The sequence below is a fragment of the Oryctolagus cuniculus genome, chromosome 1 (assembly GCF_051225735.1).
Source record: "Oryctolagus cuniculus isolate XC-2025 breed Fujian yellow rabbit chromosome 1, ASM5122573v1, whole genome shotgun sequence".
Lineage (NCBI taxonomy): Eukaryota > Metazoa > Chordata > Mammalia > Lagomorpha > Leporidae > Oryctolagus > Oryctolagus cuniculus.
In genome coordinates, this window is record NC_142867.1 from 155,103,619 (window position 1) to 155,114,651 (window position 11,033).

Below are 11,033 nucleotides of genomic sequence, written 5' to 3' on the forward strand. Positions count from 1 at the left end.
ATGCGCCTGAGAAAGCATCAGAGGATGGCCTAAGTACTTGGGTCCTTGCTCCCATATGGGAGACCTGTAAGAGACTCCAGGCTTCTGGCTTTGGCCTGGCCCGGCTCTGGCCATAGTGGCCATCTGGTAAATTTAACCAGCTGATGGAAGATCTTTCTCTCTCACTCTTCCTCTCTTTGTAACTGTCTTTCAAATAAATAAAAATAAAACTTTTAAAGAAAAAAGATATTATACTGACATTTTTCCAATTGTTCATTCAAAAGGCATATGCTAAACCTATAGAACACTTATAGATTTTCATAATTTCCAAAAAATAGAAACAACCCCCATGTCCAGAACAAACAGTTACATCCACATACGAGGCTATTACTGAGAAATACACAGGAAGGAACTGTCAATAAATCAACATATTTCGATAATACCATGGCTTTACATGGAGTGCAAGGAGCTAGGTTCAAAAGATTGCTAGTGTACAAATCAATTTATATGGCATCCTGCATGAAATACACCCATCAGGTTGGAGAACACATCAGTGATGGGCAGGAAACAGAGGGAGAGGGTGTGACTGTAAAGGAATGGCACAGGAGTTCTTTAGAGTGTTCTGTAGCCCGATTAAGCTGGCAGTCAAATCCATACATGTGTTACAAATGGTAGACTTGTACACAGAAATAAATGTACAATATTTTTCTATCATTAATGTTTTAGTTTAAATGTTAAAAAAAAAAGTTAAGCACATAATGTGCCGATTATTGGGCAGTCTGAGGCACAATCCATGGCTGAGCCTATTCTCAAAGAGCTCAAGGAGCGAAGGCATAAACAAAATAACACAGCACAAAAATATTTGATATTTGTAAAATAAAAATGGGCAAATGGTATAGGAAATTAAGAAAGAAATCATCCCTAGCTTAACTGAGCAGAAAAAGGTTGACAGGAGGTTCCGACGGCTCTCCTTTCCGAGAGTCAGAAAAGGCAAATAGTGATTCCATGTAAAAACTGCTAAGTTAGAAAAACTATCTTGTCCATAGAGTGAAACAGAAAGAGCCTGGGGTGGAAAGCATGCTTGGTTAAATGCAGGGTGAGGGATTCGGGGATCTGAGCTAAGGTATTGGCCATCTACACAGGTACATCTCTGGGCGGCTGGCCCCACACCTGCAGGGTGTGCTGGAAACCACGCGTAAGGTTGGCCTCACCTGTTTCCTCATTTTATTCCCACCTATATATTATTCATACCAATTAAGCTTTTGCCTCATTTCCTATCACTTTGGCTCTTCCTTACTGTCTTCATAATGTTTCTTATCTGAAACTTATGCTCAAATCTCCCAGCTTATTTTATTTTCCAAGGACTTTCATTTAGATGGTACCCCAAGAACAAGGGCACACACTTCTCCTTGGGCATCCAGGCAGCAGTTGTGGAAATGGAAAGGAAAGGACATGCATGAAAGACATCATTTAAGAGATAGTAATCACAACACTGGGCTTTAACTTGGATGTAAGGAAGGAACAGGTAGAAAACCAATTTAAAAGCAAAGTCTTAAAAACATGAAATGCGGCCGGCGCCGCAGCTCACTAGGCTAATCCTCCGCCTGTGGTGCCGGCATCCCATATGTGCTTCAGGTTCTAGTCCCGGTTGCTCCTCTTCCTGTCTGCTGTGGCCCCGTAGGGAAGTGGAGAATGGCCCAGGTGCTTGGACCCTGCACCCACATGGGAGACCAGGAGGAGGCGCCTGGCTCCTGGCTTTGGATCAGCTCAGCGCTGGCCGTAGCAGCCATTTGGGGGGTGAACCATTGGAAGGAAGACCTTTCTCTCTGTCTCTCTCTCTCTCACTGTCTAACTCTGCCTGTCAAATTAAAAAAAAAAAAAAAAAAAACCATGAAATGTGAGTGATTATTCTTTTTTTTTTTTTTTTTTTTTTTAGAAATCAAGGACATTTTTATTTGCTACATTCACACGAGTAATGATAAAGTGTTCAGAAGTTTAACTTGGTTAAAAATATCAAATCTTCATTTAACTTTTAATCCTACTCAAAGGATAAAAGTGGATGAACCCATCCAATGCTGAGTGCTATCACTTCAAGTGCCACTCTTCAGGTGAACATGCACCGACACTAAACCATGACCCAACAATAATTTTTTATGTAGTTTCACTAATACCATTTAAAAGAACTTAACAAGTTAGTACGTTAATAGCTTTCTGAGACAAATTTAAGATCAAGAAAGTCCACAAATAATGTACAAATATTTGTTAAAAACGAACCAATCTACCAACCATTTTCTTTTTTTTTTTTTTAGAATCATCCATTTTCTTTTTTTTTTATTTTTTTTATTTTTTTTTAACTTTTATTTAATGAATATAAATTTCCAAAGTACGATTTATGCATTACATGGCTTCCCCCACATACCATCCCTCCCACCCACTACCCTCCCCTTTCCCACTCCCTCTCCCCTTCCATTCACATCAAGATTCATTTTCGATTATCTTAATATACAGAAGATCAGCTTAGTATACATTAAGTAAGGATTTCAACAGTTTGCTCTCACACAGAAACATAAAGTGAAAAATAATAGATGATTTTTTTTAAATGATGATGGAATCAGATCAGACCTATTGTCATGTTTAATCCCAGTGAGAGTCAAGTTGGGAGTTGATAATTTCTTTCTTTCTTTTTTTTTTTTTTTACAGAGGATCAGTTTAGTATACATTAAGTAAAGATTTCAACAGTTTGCACCCCCATAGAAACACAAAGTGAAATATATTGTTTGAGTACTCGTTATAGCATTAAATCTCAATACACAGCACATTAAGGACAGAGATCCTACATGAGGAGTAAGTGCACAGTGACTCCTGTTGTTGACTTTACCAATTGACACTCCTGTCTATGGCATCAGTAGTCTCCCTATGCTCCAGTCATGAGTTTCCAAGGCTATGGAAGCCCTCTGAGTTCTCCGATTCTTATCTTGCTTAGACAAGGTCATAGTCAAAGTGGAGGTTCTCTCCTCCCTTCAGAGAAAGGTACCTCCTTCTTTGAAGACCTGTTCTTTCCACTGGGATCTCACTCGCAGAGATCTTTTGCCAGAATGTCTTGGCTTCCATGCCTGAAATACTCTCATGGGCTTTTCAGCCAGATCCGAATGCCTTTAGGGCTGATTCTGAGGCCAGAGTGCTATTTAGGACATCTGCCATTCTATGAGTCTGCTGAGTATCTCACTTCCCATGTTGGATCACTCTCCCCTTTATTTATTCTATCGGTTAGTGTTAGCAGGTACTAGACTTGTTTATGTGCTCCCTTTGACTCTTAGTCCTTTCATTATGATCAATTGTGAACTGAAATTGATCACTTGGACTAGTGAGATGGCATTGGTACATGCCACCTTGATGGGATTGAATTGGAATCCCCTGGTATGTTTCCAACTCTACCATTTGGGGCAAGTCAGCTTGAGTATGTCCCAAATTATACATCTCTTCCCTCTCTTATTCCCACTCTTATGTTTAACAGGGATCACATTTCAGTTAATTTTTAACACTCAAGAATAACTGTGTATTAATTACAGAATTAAACCGGTCATATTAAGTAGAACAGACAAAAAAACTACTAAGAGGGATAATGTATTAAGTTGTTCATTAACAGTCAGGGCTATGCTGATCAAGTCACCGTTTCCCAGAGTGTCCATTTCACTTCAGGAGGTTTCCTTTTTGGTGTTCAGTCAGTTGTCACCGATCAGGGAGAACATATGGTATTTGTCCCTTTGGGACTGGCTTATTTCACTCAGCATGATGTGTTCCAGATTCCTCCATTTTGTTGCAAATGACTGGATTTCGTTGTTTCTTACTGCGGTATAGTATTCTAAAGAGTACAACCATTTTCAAGAGTTCATTTAATACATACAGCAATATATTTATAACCAGAAACCGCAGTGCAGATACACCCTTAATTTGTTAAGCTCTACTCCAAAATGAAATCAACTTGCATGATTTCGTCTTACTAAAGCAGTACACATTTTCTTTCATACAGATCAGTTAACATACAGGAGGAACCCACAAAGAGCGCATCAGTGATCTGACAAACTGTATTACACGGAACACAAATAAAGCCGGAAGTTAATCTGAAGAATATGAAGGCGTTATCAGAGATTATGCATTGGCCTTGATTTTTATTTTTCTTTACCTAGAATTCTACAAATTTATCAATTATCTTTTTTAATAAACAGCACCAATCTTGCCCATTGATGCAATTCAAATCTGACTTTCTCAGTTCTTAGTTCACAAGTTTATTATGAAAAACACTGCAGTGCCCTTGTGCAGTAACATCATCTTACAAGACGGGAGGGAGGGACAGTTCTGTTCAAAACAACTCACCAGGTTCTGACAATAACAAAGAACAACACAGGGGTGAGATCTGAGAAAGGAATAAACCGAGTGCAGACAAATCATACAATTAAATTAAATGGTATCCCTGAAAAGAAATAAAACAATTTCAAAACTCACAAGTAGAGGAAGGCCTTGGTACTTATTTTTAAAAATCTTCATTAAGCTCCAATGATTCTTTGGTGCTATCCTTATCTACAGTCATGCTGAGTAAAGCTATAGCTAAATGGAAGTTATTGTATTCATGAGGCGTTAATGTTTGCATCTTATTATCTGCAGTCTCTCAGAGAAAGCAAAAGTAACTACAAATAGCGCTATGCCAGCAACTGGTTTCTTGACCAACAATGTAGCTTCAGCATGCAATGAACTAGTTCATTCTAAAGTGGTCACGGCTGTTGATGACAAGAGGCTTTGTATTTTTATATGGCACATCTTTTGGTCTGTGTGAAAACAAGTTTTTGACTGTTAACTGTTTTTCTGACACTCAGGAGTTACTGTTGCTCTTCCCATTTCCATCAGGTCACATATGGTTCATGGCAATACTGTACAAGTTTAAAATTTCATTACAGGAAGTAGTCTGGGGTACGACGAGTAACACGTGGCTCGCCTCTACGAGGAGCTGGGTCAAACTGCAAGAAAGAGTATTTTAGAGTGTCATCAAGTTCCATGATTGCAGCTTGGTTACCACAACGGTAACAAGAGTTTGGAGCACTGAAAATTGTTACTACATTTCGGTCATGGCAACAGTTATATCCCTCCATCACCAGCTGGTGAGCTCTAAACACGAACGTCAAGCCATTGGCATGATTAAATGTCTCAGAAATATCTTGCCCAAAGGTGTAAGCACCTCCTAGAGGAGAAATACCCCAACCATCAAGGTCATCTGGATCTGACCACAGCAAGTCACACATTGGACCCTCATGGGGAACTTCTTGTAAGCGGTCAAGTGCTCTGATGTGATCCAGTGTATCTATAGATGGCGAGAGGCCTCCATGCAGACAGAAGATCTGCCCATCCACCAAGGCAGTGAGAGGAAGATAGTCATAAAGATCTGTAAAATAATTCCAAACATTTGCGTTTCCATATTTTCTTAAACATTCATCATAGAAACCACAAACCTGTGTGATCTGTCTGCTCTCATGATTTCCTCGAAGAATGGTGATGTGTTCACGGTAAGGAACCTTAAGAGCTACAAGCAGTGTAACTGTTTCAACGGAGTAATATCCTCTGTCAACATAATCTCCCATAAACAAGTAATTTGTGTCTGGTGATTTGCCACCATTCTAAACAGTTCCATGAGATCATGAAATTGCCCATGCACATCTCCACAGACAGTAACTGGACATCGAAGCTCTTGCACGTTGGATTTCTTTAGCCTTCTCTTTTGTCAGGATTTCTTTAGCCTTCTCGCAGAGGCTCTTGACCTGGGACTCGGACAGCTGCTTGCACTCGTTCAGCTGCTCGATCCACTGGTCCAGCTCCTTGGTGAACACCTTCTTGTCTATGATGCCACCCGCCCCAACCGGCTGCCGCTCCCGCGCCGCCGCCCGCACACGGGCCACACGCACACGCCGCCGCCGGCTCCCGGAGGGTACTTCCTTGGCCGCTGGCGGTCGCTCAGCACCGGCGCTGGTCGCTGGCTCTCAACCGCAGTGCTCGGCCGCCAGCTGCTGCGTCTCCTCCGCTCGCCCTAGCTCCAGAGCTCGCCTCTGTAACCCTGAGTGATTATTCTTAACAAATTAATTTAAATATTAGTTTGCTTTAGGCAATATTTATAGGCAAAATCACATTTTCTTGATTTAGAAAAATATATTTAAGACAATAAAACAGGCTGGCGTGCCGTGGCTCAATAGGCTAATCCTCCACCTAACGGCGCCGGCACACCAGGTTCTAGTCCCGGTCGGGGCACCGGATTCTGTCCTGGTTGCCCCTCTTCCAGGCCAGCTCTCTGCTGTGGCCAGGGAGTGCAGTGGAGGATGGCCCAAGTGCTTGGGCCCTGCACCCCATGGGAGACCAGGAGAAGCACCTGGCTCCTGGCTTGGGATCAGCGCAGTGCACCGGCCACAGCGCACCGGAGGAGGGTGAACCAACGGCAAAAGGAAGACCTTTCTCTCTGTCTCTCTCTCTCACCGTCCACTCTCAAAAAAAAAAAAAAAAAAAAAAAAAAAAAGTCAATAATACAATGTGTGAGAGCAGGCCTTTCCAATTTAGATTCTTTTTCAACCGTTTTGATCCTACCTTAAATTTTCATATGGTAGTTGGGTGGACAGATTTTGTCTCAAAAAGACTCATTTAGCATGTAAAGTAGCTGAAAGAATTCCACTAGTGACCACCGGTAAAGCGAATTCAAGTCCTACTGAAATAGCTGCACAGGAATTCCACAGGAGTGAGGCTGTTTTCCCCTTTGGGGAACTCTGACTTTAGGCAGCAATTTCAGATGCTCAGTTTCATTAATTCCTACACAGACATCCAGAACAGAAAGGATGTAACTGAGGCCGGTGCCGTGGCTCACTTGACTAATCCTCCGCCTGCGGCGCCAGCACCCCAGGGTTCTAGTCCTGGTTGCTCCTCTTCCAGTCCAGCTCTCTGCTGTGGCCCGGGTTACTGGGGGAGAGCTTCTGCAACAGCTGGCATGAGACCACTGCCTTCCCTTTCTTCCTGTCCAGAACATAAATACAGTCTTGGAAATGGTAAGGTCAAGCCTGAATCCACAGGTACTCTGGTGAGGAAGTGTAGGAAGACTTCATAGTTTCAATGTCTAAATTCATGTGGGAACCTAATCCCCAGTGCAGCAGTGTTAAAGCACAGGCCCTTGAGAAGGTGCTTGGTTCATGAGAGATCAGTGTCCTGAATAAAGGACTTGAAGCAGTCTGTTTGCCTCTCTTGCCTTTCACTGCATAGGGATGGAGCAAGAGGCACCATATATGAAACAAACCAAAAAACAGCTTTCACCAGACAAGGATCTACTCGCACCTGGATCTTAGACTTCTCAGCCTCCAGAACTGGAAGAAATAAATTTCCATTATTTATAAATTACCTAATCTATGGTACATTGTTACAGCAGCAAGATCAAATGAAGACAAGGAGTAACCAATAAAGGAGTCTAAGAACAAGTAACCCCCAAGATAGAAGAAAACCTAGCCCTGTGTGCTGTGCCGGAGGTGGGATTTTTGCAACCAGAAGGCAACAAACCTGGGGTGAAAGCCATACAGAAGGACAAGTAGAGTGTGGGTCTTGATGACTCAGTCCCATGCACCAGCCTTGGATGAATGACCTCTGGATTTCTTATTAAAAGAGAAAAACAATTGAGTAGGCGATTATAACAGTTCAGTTATACATAGCCAAACACCATGATTAGTGATACTCAGAGCACCACAGATTATGGATAAAGTATGGCTCCTGTAGTTAGTCTGGGACGCTAACTAATATTATGATGAGCATTTTATTGAATAGTTTTATAGAAAAGCAAAGCAAAAAAAAAAAAATCCTTAGTCCCACAACAGAAACTCACATTCCTAAGCAAGATACACATATAAAACAGAGAACACTTGTATTCTAAGAAGAGATTTTTAAACCGAGATCAAACAAGAATCTACAGAAATATCTTCGTTAAGTATGAACTGAATCACAAATGTGAAATCACAGGGGAAACTAGTCTAAAACATATTAGAGATGACCTGAAATAAATGAGTTTCTTTTAGATCTGTTAGTCTAATTAATGTGAGTATAAAATAAATATCCTTAAAGGCAAGTACCATGTTTTATCATGTATTTCCCAAATACAACATTATGCCTCTCATTTTCAAAGTACTCAATAAAAATAGACATACTCTCAATAGAGTTAATCTGTAAGATTTATTGAACTGGATGGAAATTTGGCAAAACCTATCAAACTCAGGGCCAGCACTGTGGCACAGCAGGTTAACCTGCTGCCTACAGTGCTGGTATCTCATATGGGCACAGTTGCAGTCCTATCTGCTCCACTTCCCATGCAGCTCCCTGCTAATGTGCCTGAGAAAGGAGTAGAAGATGACCAAAGTGCTTTGGCCCTGACTCATGTGAGAGACCTGAAGGAAACTCCTGGCTTCAGCCTGGCCCAGCACTGGCCATCACAGCCATTTAAGGAGTTAACCAGCAGATGGAAGATCAATCAATCTTTCTCTCTCTCTCTCTCTCTCCCGCCCCCCCCCCAACTCTGCCTTTCAAATAAATAAATCTTTTTTAAAAACCATCAAGCTTACATATGCACACACACTCTAAGTAAATTTTTTTTAACATTTATATATTGGGGCCAGCACTGTGGCACAGCAGATTAAAGCTCTGGCCTATAGTACCAGCATCCCATATTGGCACTGGCTCAAGTCCCAGCTGCTCCACTTCTAATCCAGATCCCTGCTAATGTGCCTGGGAAAGCAGCAGAGGATAGCTCAAGTCCTTGGGCCCCTGCACCCACATAGGAGACCCAGAAGAAAATCCTGGATACTGACTTCAAGTCAGCTTAACTCCAGCAGTTGTGGTCATTTGGGGAGTGAACCAGCATATGGAAGACATCTCTCTATCTCTGTATCTACCTCTCTCGGAAAATCTATCTTTCAAATAAATAAAATAAACCTTTAAAAAAGAGATTCATTTTATTATTATTTGAAATGCAGAGTTACAGAAAGAGAGGGAGAAACAGAGAGAGAGAGATCTTCCATCTGCTGGTTCACTCCAGACGAAAGCCAGGAGGAAGGAGCTTCATTCAGGTCTCCTATGTGGGTGCAGGGGCCCAAGGACCTGAGCTATCTTCCACTGCTTTCCAAGGCACATTAGCAGAGAGGTACATCAGAATAGTAGCAGCCAGGACTTGAATCAGCTACACCACAATGTCAACCTCTACTCTGAGCACTTCTGGAAAATTTATCTTGCAAATACACTTGCACATATATAAGTGACAAATGTACCCAGTGATTTACAGGAGCACTCTATGAAATAACTAAACATCGGAAACAACCTAAGTATATATCATTAAGGAACAATATTGTACATCTGTGCAACAGAATACTAAGCAGCCATAATGAGGAGTATGAAATCTCTCTGCGCTGATGTAAAATGATCTTGAATATTTATTCAATTAAAAAAGTAAGGGACAGAAATCTGTTCTAAAAAGGTGGAGTGAAAATATGTATACAAATAGGGAATTATTTCTACACGAAACATCACCAGGAAGATGCAGAAAACATTAAAAAAAACAACAACTCTAACATCTCACTGTACTGGTTTCTTCCAGAAAAGAAAAACTTGGAAAGCTAGGGGAGATCTTAAATGAGTGATCTTCAGAAAGCTCATGAAAAGTGCACATTATGAAAACACTATGTATATATTTCAATTTTTTGCACCAAAATAAACATTTTTTATTCTGTTTTTCTACAAACTCTGTGAAGTGCTCTCATACCAAAAACATTATCCATCTTGAAGTATAAGTAACATAATCTTAAGAGTAAAAATTAAATCAAATTGAATTAAATTAAAGCATTATTATTATTATTGAACAAGTTAATATAATAATATTCACATTAGTACAAATCGGTATATAGAGCAAATTACAATTAACAATAGCTACAAATGTAGAAACCTAAGTGGCAATATACAAGCAAATTTTCTAGAACTGGTGTAGACACTTACCCTAGCAGTTAATATGCTGATTAAGAAATCTGCATCCCAAATTAACGTACCTGGGTTTGATGCTTGGCTCTGTCTCCTGATTCCAGCTTCCTGCTACTCCAGATCCTAAGAGGCAGTGGTGAGAGCTCAAGTTCCTGAGTTCCTCACTCCTAGCTTTGGCCTGGTCCAACCTGGCTATTGCAGATATCTGCAGAGTGAACTAGGGGATGGGAGCTCTCAGACAATTGTCTCTTTCTCATTGTCCCCCAATTAAATTTTAAAGGATTTTAACTTTCAGAATTAAAAATTAAAATTAAATTTAAAATTAAATGGGTAGGGGCTGGCGCCGCGGCTCACTAGGCTAATCCTCCACCTTGCGGTGCTGGCACACCAGGTTCTAGTCCCGGTCAGGGTGCCGGATTCTGTCCCGGTTGCCCCTCTTCCAGGCCAGCTCTCTGCTGTGGCCAGGGAGTGCAGTGGAGGATGGCCCAAGTCCTTGGGCCCTGCACCCCATGGGAGACCAGGAGAAGCACCTGGCTCCTGGCTTGGGATCAGCGCGGTGCGCCGGCCGCAGCGCGACAGCCGTGGCGGCCATTGGAGGGTGAACCAACGGCAAAGGAAGACCTTTCTCTCTGTCTCTCTCACTGTCCACTCTGTCAAAAAAAAATTAAAATTAAATGGGTAGGAAAATTTTTGACTTAGCCACTGGAATATTTATTGATTTTTAAGAATTTTAATAATGTAAAGAGAACAGATTTCATGTATCTCATAGGTATAGTTCCAAGAAGACAATCACTCCCTGCTCCCTTCCTCAATCTTTTTTCTTTATTTTTGCAAAGACATAATTTCAATACACTTTATAATCACAGGCTTTATATACCTCTAATCATAATATTCAACAAGTAAAAATAGGAAGATCACAGTTCCACATGAGTATAAATAATGAATAAAAACAACAATCATATCAAAAGATGTCCATTTCATTCCTATCCATTTTTTCTATTTTATTTTAACTGCAAAATATCAGA

At 41.0% G+C, this 11,033-nt stretch overlaps 1 pseudogene across 1 annotated transcript; it reads right to left on the reverse strand.

The window, feature by feature from the left end:
* Nucleotides 1-4,249: 4,249 nt before the first annotated feature.
* On the reverse strand, nucleotides 4,250-5,869 carry LOC100338707 (serine/threonine-protein phosphatase 2A catalytic subunit alpha isoform pseudogene; annotated as a pseudogene). The gene has a single exon (XR_016236702.1). The product of XR_016236702.1 is annotated as a serine/threonine-protein phosphatase 2A catalytic subunit alpha isoform pseudogene (transcript).
* Between the last annotated feature and the right edge of the window lie 5,164 nt (nucleotides 5,870-11,033).